A 15,238-nucleotide genomic window follows, 5' to 3' on the forward strand; every position below is an offset into this window, starting at 1 on the left:
AGTAGAAAATGTGCTTAGTTTAGGAGCAAATGCTTGGAAAACTATACTTTGGGCCAGCAATGTGGTGGGAGACTTGGACCAGAGACTATTAGGATCCTGAAAGGAGGTTACACTTGTCCCATGCACTCATTTTCAAGGAAGCACATTGTTGGTTTAGAAATCCAGTTCGCCTTTCATTACAGTATATTATACTTCAAAGTTCTCAAATGTGTTTTCCATCTCTGGGAGGGTCTTAGCAGCACAGTCCTATCTTCTGCTGATTTCTGTGTGCTAATCACTGTTACTTTCCATCAGTTCCCAGAACTCACTCACTTTGTTCCTTTGTACCAATGACCCCACTTTTGCCTGTACTCACCACTGTCTTCTCATCTTTCAGGTCTTAAGGTCAATGCCACCTCCCCAGAAATATTCTCTGACTACCGTAAATAATCATATAGTACTCTCCTGCTGTCGTCTATCCCTTCTTAACTTTCCTACCAATTACCAAAATGCATAACTGTTTACTCGTCTGCCTCTTACTAAATTATAAGCATCTTGGCAGGGGCTGTGTCTTCCTTGTTCATAGTTAGGCTCCCAGCACATAGGTATCTGATGGTCAATAAGAGGTTGGTCTCTGAAGCACTAAAAAGCTGTCCTACATACTTTGTACATATTCACTTATTAAATCTTTCCAACAATCCTGGGAGACGGATCATGTTGTAATTCATTTTTTTATATGAAGGAGTTTTAAGAATTGAAAGCACTTTCCCAAGATCTTGAAGCTAGTGAAGAGGTGAAGATGGAAAATATGCATTCAAGAAGCTCCTCTCCTAGGTCTGTGTTATTGACCATTGCATTTTTTCTGACTTCAAAATAATGATTGAACCAGTAATGGTAATATTTAATCTTCCCCTTAGCTCTAATGATACTTAAAACTTTTTAAGTAAATTCTATCATTAAATATGGATAATAGTAAAAGTAAACAGTGCTTAATCCCTATATGTGACTTTATTTATATGGCTTAGTAGAGAAATGCTATTTTCCACCTTCTACTGGCTGAGTCTGTGTTTTCTTTTTATATCCCTCAAAGAATGGGGAAAGTAATTTTGTTCCCACTGTTTCTCATTCCCTGGTTTTTACAGAACATGTGATATTTTGCATTTCATTGAATCTGTCACTGTTAAATTGCCACATTAATTGTCCATACTCATCTCTTAAATTCTTTGACTATATTCTTGAGCAATTAAGCAAATCAACCTGTAATAATGTTTATGATATGATTTTGTCCAAAGCTTTCTGTTTACTGACTGATTCATGTGCATTCATGACTGGGTAGAGCTAAGCCAAGTTTTCCTCCTGTCTATGGCCCCATCACCAAGGATAGTGCTTGGAACATAGTGGGAACTCAATACATACTTGTTAACTGAGTAGTGAACACAACATATGAAACATATCAGATCATTTTGGTCATGTGTCTTATTTGGTGAACTCATATGAAATGCATCAACTAAGCCACTGCTCCTGCTCAGCCTGAGGCTGGTAGAGAACAAGCAGCACTTGTCACAGGTGAGGCGTGACTTCCCATTATGCCCTTACACAAGTCTTTGGCTTTATATTTCTTCTTGACTCTGATCATCCACCTTTGCTTACTCCATGACTGATTTCCTGCTCAGCCCTTCCATCCTGACTCACATTGTGACCCACTTTCCAGGCTTCCCGCCATCCTCCTGGTTCCCAGACTCTGACGGGCATTCTCCTTCCTGGCCCTGATTGCTGTAGACAGATATCTGGTAACAACTCTATTTTGGCATGGCCTGCGGGAATCTCACCCTCCACCCTACTTCCATCCTCCTCCTCCCTCACATTAACCACTTCCAGCCCTGATCGGTCTTGTCCTAGATTGAAATGGCAGTTTTCTTTAGCTGTTAAATTCATCATTGTTATCAAAACTCCTTTGATTGATTGAACTACTTGTTTTAGTTTGTGCCTCCTTTGGTAATCTCAACTCTCTTTTCCTATTGTAGTTTCATCAAAAATCTTGCTGTTTCAAATATATACCCCACCATCCTGAGGACAAACAGCAACACCTTGTTCCTTGAAAAGAAAATCACACTTGCAATATATTGGTTCTCTCTGAAGACTTGTACGCACTGGAAAAAACTATGATAATCTAAGCAGTACCTGCCAGCATTTCTGGGCTGTCATCCCTATATTTCTATGCGGTATGAAACAGCAACAACATGAACAGTATACACAACAAAAAATGTTCTCTATTTCTGGCCAGTCTCTTTTTAGAGATTGTTTCTACTTGCATTTCCGTTTCTTTGTTCTGCTAACTCTCCAATGTCTTTTTTGCTTCAAAGAGACAGTATTCCAGTTCAGTGGAATCCAATTTGGAAAAGTTTACCTTAATGGTATTCATTACTGAAGAAAGTCAGCTCTTAATTATTCATTTTTGGATTATCTCCTTGCTGTTTGCTTGTTCTGGACTTTCTCCTAAGCTCAACATCTCTAAGCTCAACTTAACTAAGTTCTGTTTTTCCCTCAATAATAATGAAAAACAGTTATAATATTAGCTTCAGGAAAGCATAATTAGGTAGGTTGCTCTACAGAAACATGAATTCCAGTGAACCACATGAAAAACAACAGAATAATCTTGGGTCCTCTACTTTGATGTTGTTGATGATGATGATGATGATGGTGGTGATTTGGCCACATGACACTTTAAGGCAGATTCCACCTTTTGTTTTTTTAGTTACATCAAGCTGAGCCAGGCATACTTTAGAAATTTTCTTCTGAATTAACTCAGAAGCCATAATTTTCTCTTCATGTTGAACAATCATTTGGAATAAGGCCATTTCACAGCATTACAAGATTGGAAGAAATCTTAAAGTTTATCTCAAACAGCCACCACCAATTATTCTGGTCTCCTCTCTCAACATTCCTGCCAAGAGGGTGGTCTGGCCTCTGCTGGAATACTTTGGGGATAGTCTGTTCTCTGAAACATTAGGAGGTCCTCTCTTTGATCATCTTTCTTCTCATTCCTGGAGAGATTGTACATTTATTGTGGTTGGGTGGCAGAACACTCCAAGGGGGTTGGAGGTAAGAATTAGATAGGCCAGCCAAGTCCAATTGCATAAAAACAGTTTGCTGTTGCTGGAATTAGTCCAGCATAGACACCAGTCATATTAATAGGCATCGTTTTGAATTCAAATCTTATCTTCATGAGCCTGTGAGAACATCAATTGTTCTCCTGTTATAAGTTAACAGCTTTGCATACTTTAGAAGCAATGAGCCTAAACAAAAAGGAATTTTCTTCCAGTGGTTTGTATTAGAGCCAGTAGGAGCTGGAGTGCATGCCATGTGCAGAAGGGATTTGCTGGATTTCAGAGCAAGTCTCTTTGTTGTGTGTTATGTTACTCTGAGCCCCTCTATTGTCCCAGTACTAACCCTTCACTAATGATAACCATTGGGTAAGGTATAACTTCTTCCTTTTCTTCAGCAAGAGCTCACACTTAATAACTGCCATGAGAATAACTTTATTTTATTGTACTGATTACTAGAAGGAATGGATATTTTTTTCATAGTTTCTCTTAAACTTTGTTACCTGTCATGTAATCAATTTGTTAAAAGCCAGACTCGACTGTAATAGGACTGCGGCCATTTCAGGAATAGTAACTTGCATTTATGAAACATATTTTATTGTGAAAAACATCCTTTCTCACTTGATGCTTTTTTCTCTCTGATCAGAATAATAAAGAGTTAGTGGTCAGAAGTAGGAACACTGACTAATAAGTAGTCACTGAATTCATCTTTGGGGAATTGGGTTTGGGAACCCCTAGCTACTCATGACAGAATAATCTTCTATGGTGTTCCCCAAGGAAGGCCGCAGAAACACAAGCTTCACAGAACCTTAGACGACGGGTGTGAGCAGGAGTCCCATGACTCATTCGGAGTGAGCTGGAGCAGGGTGATCCAGAGCAGGCAAGTGAGAATGTCTCTAGAGGCTAACACACAGCTGAATGACTGGTGCCAGGAAATTCAGCTACCTGTGGTATACTGACCCAGAAAAATGTGGCATCCTTTTTAGGAGAAAGGCCCTAAGCATTAGCATTAAGTTGGACATATCTGGGACTTTTTTTTTTTTTTTTTTTTTTGACAGGCAGAGAGGACAGTGAGAGAGAAAGAGACAGAGAGAAAAGTCTTTCCTTACTGTTGGTTCACCCTCCAATGGGCTCTGCGGCCGGCACACTGCACTGATCCGAATCCAGGAGCCAGGTGCTTCTCCTGGTTTCCAATGCCAGTGCAGGGCCCAAGGACTTGGGACATCCTCCACTGCACTCCAGGCCACAGCAGAGAGCTGGACTAGAAGAGGAGCAACTGGGACAGAATCCAGCACCCTGACCGGGACTAGAACCTGAGGTGCGCTGCAGGTGGAGGATTAACCTATCAAGCCTCAGCATTGGCTTTTTTTTTTTTTTTTCTGACAGGTAGCATTAGACAGAGAAAGAGAGAGACAGAGAGAAAGGTCTTCCCTCCATTGGTTCACCCCCCAAATGGCTGCTATGGCCGGCACTGCGCCAATCCAAAGCCAGGAGCCAGGTGCTTCCTCCTGGTCTCCCATGCGGGTGCAGGGCCCAAGCACTTGGACCATCCTCCACTGCTCTCCCGGGCCACAGCAGAGAGCTGACCTGGAAGAGGGGCAACCGGGACTAGAACCCTATGCTCATATGGGATGCCGGCACCACAGGCGGAGGATTAACCAAGTGAGCCACAGAACCAGCCCCTGGGAATTTTTTTTAAGGCCTACAATAATCGGAAATAGTATTAACATACACAAAGAATCATCTGTTTATTTTACATCTATGAAAATTCAATCTTTAATACTCATATCTTAATTTTTCAGTTGGGAAAATTTGGAACTATTTAATCAGTCCTTGCATGTGAATTCTCCTTGAGGTGTTGGAACATGGCTGCTATAGACATGACTTGATTTGATCAGAACAAATTAGTGACTTCTTTAGATCTAGAATGGTCTATGAATATGTGCTTGATTCCATGTCACTGTAGTATGAATAGTGTGTTATTTCAAATAATGTTAGCCTATGAAGGAAATAATTTCTGTTAAAAAATCTTACCCTCTGAATGGCAATCCATTCATTCTATGAATGGATTTGCCCTTTATAAACGGGTAATCAAAGTTTGAAACAAAGAATTCAGAAATGAATTTCTTTATAATATATCTATATGTATAAACTCCATAAATTATCATATGCATACATTTATATAAATTAGATGCATAGAGTTATATACAATTTAAAAATATGCATAAGTCTATCTATGTAGATGAAGAACAAAGCCTCAGTCTACATTTTCTTTATTATTATTTGACTGCCTGAGCTTTAAGGGTTTAAGGCGAGGTGGGAAGGAAGGGACTTCCATGAAAAAAGACTGTTCTCATGCCATTTTCAGTCTGGGTGGAATTCAAAAGTATCAGAGTTTTCACAAACAGACTTCTTCTCAAAGGTTTCTTGGCCAAGTTTTGATACCCCAAGAGGCTGGGGGAAACATCTGACCTTCTGGGCACATACCACACTGTCCAAACCTTTTTAGGCTGACCCATCACAGGTCATGGCAGCATAGAATGAACAGCACCTTAAGCAAGCAAGACAGCTAGACTTTGAGGACAGGCAGCCTGATATTTCAGTTCCTGTAAGAAATGGGCAATTTGAAAATGTTTTCTTTTAACTGAGTTAAAAATAGTTGAAACTGAAATAGCTCATCCTATGAAACACTTAAGAGTAAAATGTGTGTTTTCTTTTTTTTTTTTTTCCTTCCTTAAAAAATGTGTTGCATTAGACAAATCAGGCCTCTGCAGCCAGGATGGAATGTTAACCATGCCACCGGATGGCAAATTGGAGGGGAACATGCCTTTCATCTTAATTACAGGCTGGACAGGGGAATGCACTATATTTTCTGCTACATAGGAGCACGAGAAAACTTTCCCAGGGTATTTTTCTTTTGCATTTCTGACTCTTATTGGATTGGAAGCTTGTCCATGTGACCCAGCAGGGTCTACTTTCCATAATAAGGCTTAAAATATGCCAGAAATGTTTTCTTTAGCACAGCCTATGAGTGTCAAACATGAAAGTGACAGCAGTCTTTTCCTTTCTGATTCTATTTCACCTTTTCCTGGAGCAAGCTCCATTGTTATCCTGTCATTCTCTCCTGATGTTATTCTTCTGATAGACTCCATAACCTGAAGTGTAATTGAAATGGAATAATTGTAGAAGTTTATTCTGTGTACCCATAAAATACATATTTTGTTCTTTATGAGTACATCTCTAGTGACTCACCTTCAATAAATCATAGTCCTCACAATGTTTTCCTGTAATGGGTATGCTTAGCTCTGAGTCATCCATACTCTTAACCAGGATCTCTTATGACCAATGAATTGCATCCACAATTAGAGATAGTCTATGGCTATAAAAAAGTCCATGTAAGTGCTTTATAAAAGGGTAATAAAATTATCAAGAGCATATATTTTAGTTAAGAAGAAGTGGATTAAATAAATTGATAGCCATGAGATTATTTTAAAAAAGGATGGATGGCTTTAAAAATGCTAATTTATTTTTATTAATCTAAGAGAGAGAGAGAGAGACTATTCTTTGTTTCACTCCCAAGATATCTGCAACAGCTGGGGCTGGGCCAGGCCAAAAACAGTAGCCTGGAACTCCATCCATGTGTCTCACGTGGGTGGAAGGAACTCAGGTACTAGAGCCATTATCTGCTGCCAGCTAGGATGTGCATTAGCGTGAAGCTGGATGTGAACTGGAGTAACTGGTGCTCAAAATCTGATTTGGGATGTGTGTGTCCCATGTGACAGTTTAACCTGGTGTGCAGGGACTCCTAATCCATCATGTGACCTTTTGTAAACTTAATTTCCAGACATTTACTTCTTCATCTATACATTGTCGTGAGGATTAAATGTAACAATACATCTGATGGGTTAAGCATAGTGCTCAAGCTGTTTTAAAGAGAAAACTTTGGTCTCGTTTCTAATCAACTGAACCAATTAGCCATAGATAGACTATGTATTGCTTGGGTGCAGATGCGGAATGGGTATGATGAGGAACATTGTCCTAGTTTTCTCCTGATTCATAGACACTACTGTCATTCAAGTTCTTAAGGTCAGTGGTTTTTAAATGGGCATAACTTTGCTCCCCCAGTAGACATTTGGCAATGCTCAGAGACATTTTCAGTGGTCATACTGTCAGGGCAGTGATTATGACTGGCATCTAGTGGGTAATTTCTAAGGATGTTACTAAACATTCCATGGTGCACAAGAAGCTCCTCACAATGAATAATTATTTGGATTAGAATGTGAATGATATAAAGGCTGACATACTCTAGTTTAGAATAGCAGCATTAGAGTCTGTTGTTTGGTCTGGAAAGCTATCATAGAAGATATTCAAAGAAACAAATATATTAAATTTCTGCCCATGCCTCATTTACTCTTCGAACAGTTTTGACTGTCTACTGTGTTGAGAACCCAGCATTACTGGTGGCTGTGTCAGGATCTGGCTTTCTGAAGCCAATGTGCTTCTATAGGAGGCCATGAAGCTAGATAATAGGTAAAGGGCAGATGGAAGAATTAGCTAAATCCTCTTGATGGTAAATGTATGCATTAAGTCCTGGAGCTTAAATATAAATTAGAAGCAGTTTTGATGGTTTAGTACCATTCCTTAGACTAAACAATTTTCCAAACTAAATTCATCTCCGTAGCTAGTTGATATTTTCACCAATTTAAGGAGCTTTTACAAGCTTGTGGTCATGCCTCTATCGAATAGCGACTTCTTTTTCCAATCCAGGGGATGCCAGATGCCAGGGATGGAAAATGCTAAATTCAAGGCTTACAAAAATTATATTCATCTAAAAGAACATAAAAAAATTTTGTTTTTCTTGAATCCAAAGTTAAACTTTTCTCTTTTAATTCAGTAAAGATATTTTGTTTTAGCCTCACGTCTGAAAGTTCTGAATCTTGCTTCACTTTTAGGGAAGTGTTATCTGCCTCTGTCAAACTGTAGAGAGACTGCTTTCAATTTAGAGAGTTAAATTTACAAGTAGTCACATATGGTAACCAATGGTGGTTTATAGTTATGCTTTTTCCCACACTTTTGGATAAGTGTTTTCAGAGTTATTCTACTTTTGCTCACTTCCCATACAGTCAATGTGCGAGTCATAATTTGTCAATGATAAATTTTCATGATGTTCCCATGACCAATAAGTCACTAAATTCATCAAAGCCAACTGAACTGATTTGGTAGGCAGAGGAATAAATGAGTCAAGATTTTATCTATTGAAGTCTGTGTCTATGGTTCATGAGGAACTAAAAAGTTCTCAGCCACATATTATTCATTTTTGGTATAGATAAATTAATTTTCCTGTGTTGACATGTTCTTTTCAGATTAAGTTTTATTGGTACAAACATTATAATTGATTGCTGAAACTAGAAAATACATGCAAACTGAATAAAATATTATATATTTATTTATTATTTTATTATACAATTTATTTTTTGTTTTATGATAACATTCATTTAAATGTGCAGTTCAATGATTTTCAGTACATTTATTAAGTGGTTCAAGCATCACTTACAATCCACTCTTTTTGTTTAAAGATTTATTTTATTTATTTGAAAGACAGAGTTACAGAGAGAGGTAGAGACACAGAGCGAGGTCTTTCATCCGCTGGTTCACTCCCCAGATGGCCACAATGGCCAGAGCTGCACTGATCTGAAGCCAGGAGCCAGGAGCCTCTTCCAGGTCTCCCATGTGGGTGCAGGGGCCCAAGGCCATAGCAGAGAGCTGGATCAGAAGAGGAGCAGCCGGGACTAGAACCGGCGTCCATATGGGATGCCAGTGCTGCAGGCAGAAGATTAACCCACTGTACCATAGCGCCGGCCCCTATGATTGATCCACTTTTACAACACTTCCCTCATCTCCATGAGACTCTTGGTGCCCATTTGCCATTACTTTCCCATTTTACTAGTAGTTTTGTCAACCACAAATTTACTTTCTGTCTGTATAGATTTTGTATTCTCTGAATATTTGACATAATTTGAATCATACACTATGAAGTCTTTTTTATCTGTTCTTTCTCGACTAGCATAATGATTTTGAGATTCATTGTTGTTATTGCATGTGTCAATACCCCCTTTGCTTTTTGGTAATGAGTGCTATTCCATTGTTATGCCACATTTGGCTATTCATTCATGAATGGATGGGCATTGGGCATGGAATTGTTTTGCACAATGTCCACAATGGCAGTGTGTCATACGATATTAAATGTGCTGCACTTAATTTGAATGGACAAATTAACTTAGGGTTGTGCACAGAAAAGATTGTGTGGTAGAAAGCAGAATCCAGAGATTCCAGTTTTACTCCCAGAAGTGCGCTAGGTAAGTTCACTTAATCCTCCAAGTGCCCAAATAATTAATTTATACAAATAGAAGAGTTAAATATCTTGGTACACTTCTAATACTATTATTCCACAATTTAGTCAAAACAGCATTTCATTCCAAATAAGTGGCATTATGTGGGAAAGATTCTACAATTAAAGTTAAAGCCCATTATGTATAGCTAGTAAGTAAGCTGTTACTTTACCAAGAAGGAGTCTGTGATATTTAAATATGTGTCTTGCTCAGACCTCTGTTTTGGAAAAGCTTCCATTGGTGACTCCTTCCACACATATTGATGCTCTTCTACCCAAATGAGTTTACTGCCTTACAGATGATAAGATAACTGGCCAAGGAAGCACCTGGCACAGAGGCAGCAATATGTACTTTGGTCAATGTTGCTGTTCTGCTTTAGCATATCTATAAAATAAAAGACTGAGCCAATTCCTCTTAAGAAATTTGGTATGAGAGGAAGTCAACAGATAGTTGCATTTTGGGAACCCAATACCATCCTAGTAAAAGGCAATAAATAGAAAATTTGAGGCATCAGAAATCATATGGAAGCAGAGGTCAAGGAGCATATGCATAAAAGGCCTCAGGCAATCCTGCTATAAGTAAGCAGGAACCTTAGACGTCACTTCATGCTTAACACCCAGCGTGTAGACCCCAGTGACGAATTCAGAAAACACACAATGGAATATTGTTCAGTTAGGAAAAAGAATGAATTCTGGTTATTTGCAGCAAAATGGATGGAACTGGGAGTTACTGTGTTAAGTGACATAAGCCAGACATAGACAAACACCGCATGTTCTCTCTTATATGCGTTAAGTTAAAACACATAAATCTAAGCTTAGAAAAGTAATTATCAAAGGCTGGAAAAGGTGAGGCGAGAGTAGATCATGAGAGTGTTAGAAGAAGGTACCAAAACTGTTAGAAGGAAGAGGTAAGTGTTACTGTTTCCCTGCAAAGTGAGCCAGCTATCATTCATAATAATGTAATATATATTGCATCAGAAACTAGAAGAGAGGTGCTCATGGGCTCCAATCATAAAGAAATCAAGTGGTAATTGCCTGATTTGATCAGCATATGCAATAGACATGTGCTGAAATATTGGTTCATATTCCATAAAATGTATAAATATTATATGTGAATCAACACAAAGATATATTAGGCTATAAAGTCATGACTTAATGGTATCCATCACATTCCTAAGAAAACAATAGTCAGTATAAACAAATCCTACTAACATGCCTATGACAAAGATTGATTCAGTGTCTGCGTTGGGGACTATACAGCATGCCTTGATTTTGGTTTTGACCTTGAATTCAGTGAAGCTTGAATTGCGTTAGTTAAAATATAGTTATATCATCGCCGAGTGGTAAGCACCAGTGCTTTGGTACCCCAGATTGTTTTTTGTCCTCCTCTTTCATATTGATATATTATGTATACTTTTTTAGACTTAATATCTGCAAGAAAGTCACTATTACCCACACTTATTTGTGTCCCCACTAACAGCCTTGCATGGTATCTCACAGATTTGGTACTTTTTGCTCAGATAAGAATTTCTTTTTAGTCATCCATGTTGAGTTAAAGCACTTTATGAAATGGTTAAGCTGTTTCCTATACTTTAAAAATATGAACAAATGTACATGGCCTAGACATAATAAACATTCTTTGGAATATCCTGGCTGTTGGTACATAAAGTCACCACTGGGTCGTGTATTCACAAGAGATCAAAGCTTGGAGAATGCTGCATTGGTGCTCCTCTGTGTAAGGGAGTAATTTCAAGTTACTAACAATTCAGGAACACTTGATCTCGTTCCGTATTCTTGCCCAGATGAGTCATTTTCATGGTAGCTTACCTTGAGCTCCTCCTATTTACTTGCTGCAGAGTAGTTGGCAGGGAAAATAGTGTGCATCTGTCTTTCATTTTGAAATCTATGTCTATATGTATTTTTTTCTCCCTTGCTGTTCTTTTACTCTGTTTCTCATGTCTAGTTCCATTGTTTTTGCCTAAGTCAAGGAAACTTTCTTTTTTAAAGATGAGTTAGTTCTCTGCTTCTTTTGAAGGTGGGATCTCTACCTTTAACTAAATTGGTTATATAAGAACAAAATAAAGAAGACCAACTGCATTGTTTCCCTAAGAATTGCCCTGAAGAATTTCCACTTTTCAGAGCCTCATTTGTTTTCTAAATCCCCGAAGAGAGATTTGACTCAGCAGAAATGATCTTTGAGCCTTCTTCAGCAGCAGAAACAGCAGCTGAGCTGTGGATCTTGGCTCCAGCACTGGCCTAGTTATTCAGCAGATACTATCCCAGCCAAGCCTTGGAACAGATTTTAGCCACTGCCACAAATGCTGCCTACCAACTGTTGCCTAGGTGAGGAGAGCCTTGGCCATAAATCCTGGTACCTCCCTCCCCTCAAATCTGACTGATTCATTTGTTCACACCACACCTCCAGAGTGGAAGGTTTGATTGCTTGACTTTCCTTTGCTTTTCTTTCTCGCTTTTTTCTACTTTGTTGTTGTTTTCATATAATCTAGCCAAAAATGCATTTAGAGAAGGTATTTTCACCCACGGATCACCAACAGACAAAATAATGAAAACGACCGTTACTTACTTAAAACTTTTGTTGGATTTTTAAAAAATTTCCATTTCCCTACCACTATTTTGTGAGAATATAGTGGATTTAGAGCAAGAGTTTGTTTTTTATTGTTTTGATTTGAAATTTATTTTTTCTGATTCTACGTAGTTTCAGGAAAAGCAATTGACAATTGGTTTGCAAATGGTGTGCCACTGCCATAGACTGACACTTTATGAGCATTTGGCACTCTTCCCCCTGCCCCCAATTCAGATGTTGAAAATTAACCCTCAGTGAGGTGGTATTTGAAGGTAAGGCTTTTAAGAGGGAACTAGGTCATGAGATTCATGATAGGTATTAATGTTCCTATAAAAAACAACTCTGAAAGCTCCCTTGTTCTTTCTGCCATTTGAGGGAACATGGTGATGATGACCATCAATGAAGCAGGAAGGAGGCCCTCATGAAATGTAGAATCTACTGGAACCTTGATTTTGGAATTCTAAGGTTCCAGAATTATGAGAAATAAATATCTAATGTTTACAAGCTACTCAGTTTATGGTGTTTTGTGACAGCAGTACAAACTAAGTCAGCCACAGACCTCAGAAACATTTTAAAAACTGATAAATACGCTAACATAAAAATACAAATATTCTGCATGGCAAAAAAAGTAAAAACAGAAAGTAGCACAAGTAAAACCAGAAAACAAATAAACAGGAAAATATTCTTCAAAAAAATTTCACAAAGGACTAACTTTTCTAATATGTTAAAAGATTCAACAAATCAGCAAGAAAAATATCAACAACCTAGTTAAAAACTGGCAAAATACGATAGGAATCGACACTTTATAGGTGTGAAATTAAAAAGGCTTTTAAACATATGGAAAGATGCTAATACTTATTCATAATAAGAGTAATTCGAATTGAAAGTAAACATAGATACCATTGCCACATGGATTGGAGAAGATCCAACTTTTTCATGCAGTGATGGCCAGGTACTTTCATACAGTGGTAATGGGCATAAAAACTAATATCAGTTATGAGAAAGAAGTTTAGGAATGTTGATCAAAATTATAAATGTTCACAACTCTTTATCCAGAAATTACACCTCTAAAATATATATTATATATAAATATATAATTATATATATAAATATATATACATGCAAACTCTTGTGTGTAATATGGTACATATAAAAAGTTATTCCTTGATATAGTGCTTATATAGAAAAATAATTCAAACAACCAAAAGAGAATGCCATTCAGCTATTAAAAAAGAAGAAAATATTTTTATACTGATATAAAAAGGTCTCCAGGAAATATTGTTAATTAGAAAAACTAAGGTGCAGACTGATATGCATAGCATATTTCCATTTGTAGAAAAGAAAATAAAATTATAGAATTATACAAAGTATTTATTTGCTTATATTTTACTAAAAGTAACTGGAGGCAAGATGTGCAAAATTCCCATGAGGAGGGGTAGAAATGGCTGGAAGCATTGAAAAATGTTCATGCCAAGTTCTCCTAACCAAATAATAAATAAAAAAAGTTATTAGAAAAGAATGTGTCCAATTTAAGGATCAAATACAGATGATGGCAGAGTACCTGGAGACTCTACTCCAGCAAGGAGTCTATAGCATGTGCCACTTGAAGTAACTAGTTGCATCATTATTCCTTTTCTTTTACATTTTATATTTAAATTTTTATCATTTCTCTCCATTTTTATCCATTTTAAAATGATTTTTTATTTGTTTGAAAGGTAGAAAGACAAAGACAGACTGACAGATGAAGGTCTTCCATGTACTGCTTCACTTCCCAAATGTCCTCAATAGCAAAGGCTGGGCTAGGCAGAAACTTGGAGCTTGGAACTCAATCCAGGTCTCTCCTGTAGGTGGCAAGGGTCCAACTACTTGAGCCAACACCTGCTGCTTACCAGGGTGTATATTAACAGGAATCTAGGCTTGGGAGCAGAGCTGCAACTTGAATCAATATAACTTGATATGGGTTGTGAGAGTTCCAAGCCACTTCTTAATTACTGTGTCAAACACTGCCCTTTTTATCTGCTTTCTAAATACATTTTTGTTTCTAAGTTCCTTCCTCCAATAATTATGTCTTTATCATACTGCTAATCCATCCATACATATTTTTGCCTGTTTTGAGTTTAAACAGCCTTAAGCCCTATTTGTAAACTACTTTCGGAATGGAAGGAGACTGAATGGGGCTCTCAACCTGGAGTCTTTATTCTGGAACTCGGTGGACAGCACAGCGTGTTTTTGACTTAAGAAGTAAAACAGGGCATGGACAAAAGATTTCATCTAACTGAACCTTTATTGCCCAAAGAAATTTCCTTATAAGTAAGTGGCTTAAGCCAGGTATGCTGTCCAGGTCCAAACAGATTGGAAAAAATTAGTCTTTTTTTTTTTTTCAGTCTATGGTTTTCTTACTCTACTGCAGTTTTTCAGAACTGTCACTGAGTAATAAAAGAAGATTTATGAATGGTCAGTAAGTTCCAAGTCACCATAACCAGGAAAACCCCAGCAATTAAGAACAACTTACTAGCAAGTTGACCTTGTTCAAATCACTAAATCTCTCTGAATCCCAGGATCCTCATTTGTACAGTGGGATTATTTTCAAGAGAGCAAATAAGTTCTAAGTAAAAGTGACAGGAATAGCCACTGTGGCAGCCATTCTTCAATATGGTGCCCAGTGATCCCTAGCTCCTGGTGTTTTTATCTTGGTGTTGCCTCTGCCAAACTGTGTTAGCATTTGTCCTTAACACATGGAATACAGTAGAGATAACGCTATGTCACTTTTAAGGTTAGGTTATAAAACATCTGTCTTTGTCACGCTCTCTTTTTCTGTATGCATCTTTCTCCTGGGAAAGCTGTCATGTTGTAAGTTGTGAGACACTGAGACCTGTGCCAGTAATAAGCTGAAAGCAAGTCCTCCAGCCTGTTGCCAACTTTGGATGATGACAACCCCGGCCAACAAATTTGAATGCAACAGATTTGAATGCAATTTTATGATACCCCCTCAGCTAGAACCACCTGGCTTATCTGCTCCTGGATCTCTAATACTCTAAGACTTTGTGTCATAACAAATTTTTTTTTAATTTATTTGAAAGGCAGAGTTAAAGAGAGAGGGGGAAGACACATGGAGAGAAATCTTCTATTTGCTGGATCGCTCCCCAAGATGGTCTCAACAGCCAGGGGTGGGCCAGCTCAAAG

The sequence above is a fragment of the Oryctolagus cuniculus genome, chromosome 13, assembly GCF_051225735.1.
Source record: "Oryctolagus cuniculus isolate XC-2025 breed Fujian yellow rabbit chromosome 13, ASM5122573v1, whole genome shotgun sequence".
Taxonomy (NCBI): Eukaryota; Metazoa; Chordata; class Mammalia; order Lagomorpha; family Leporidae; genus Oryctolagus; species Oryctolagus cuniculus.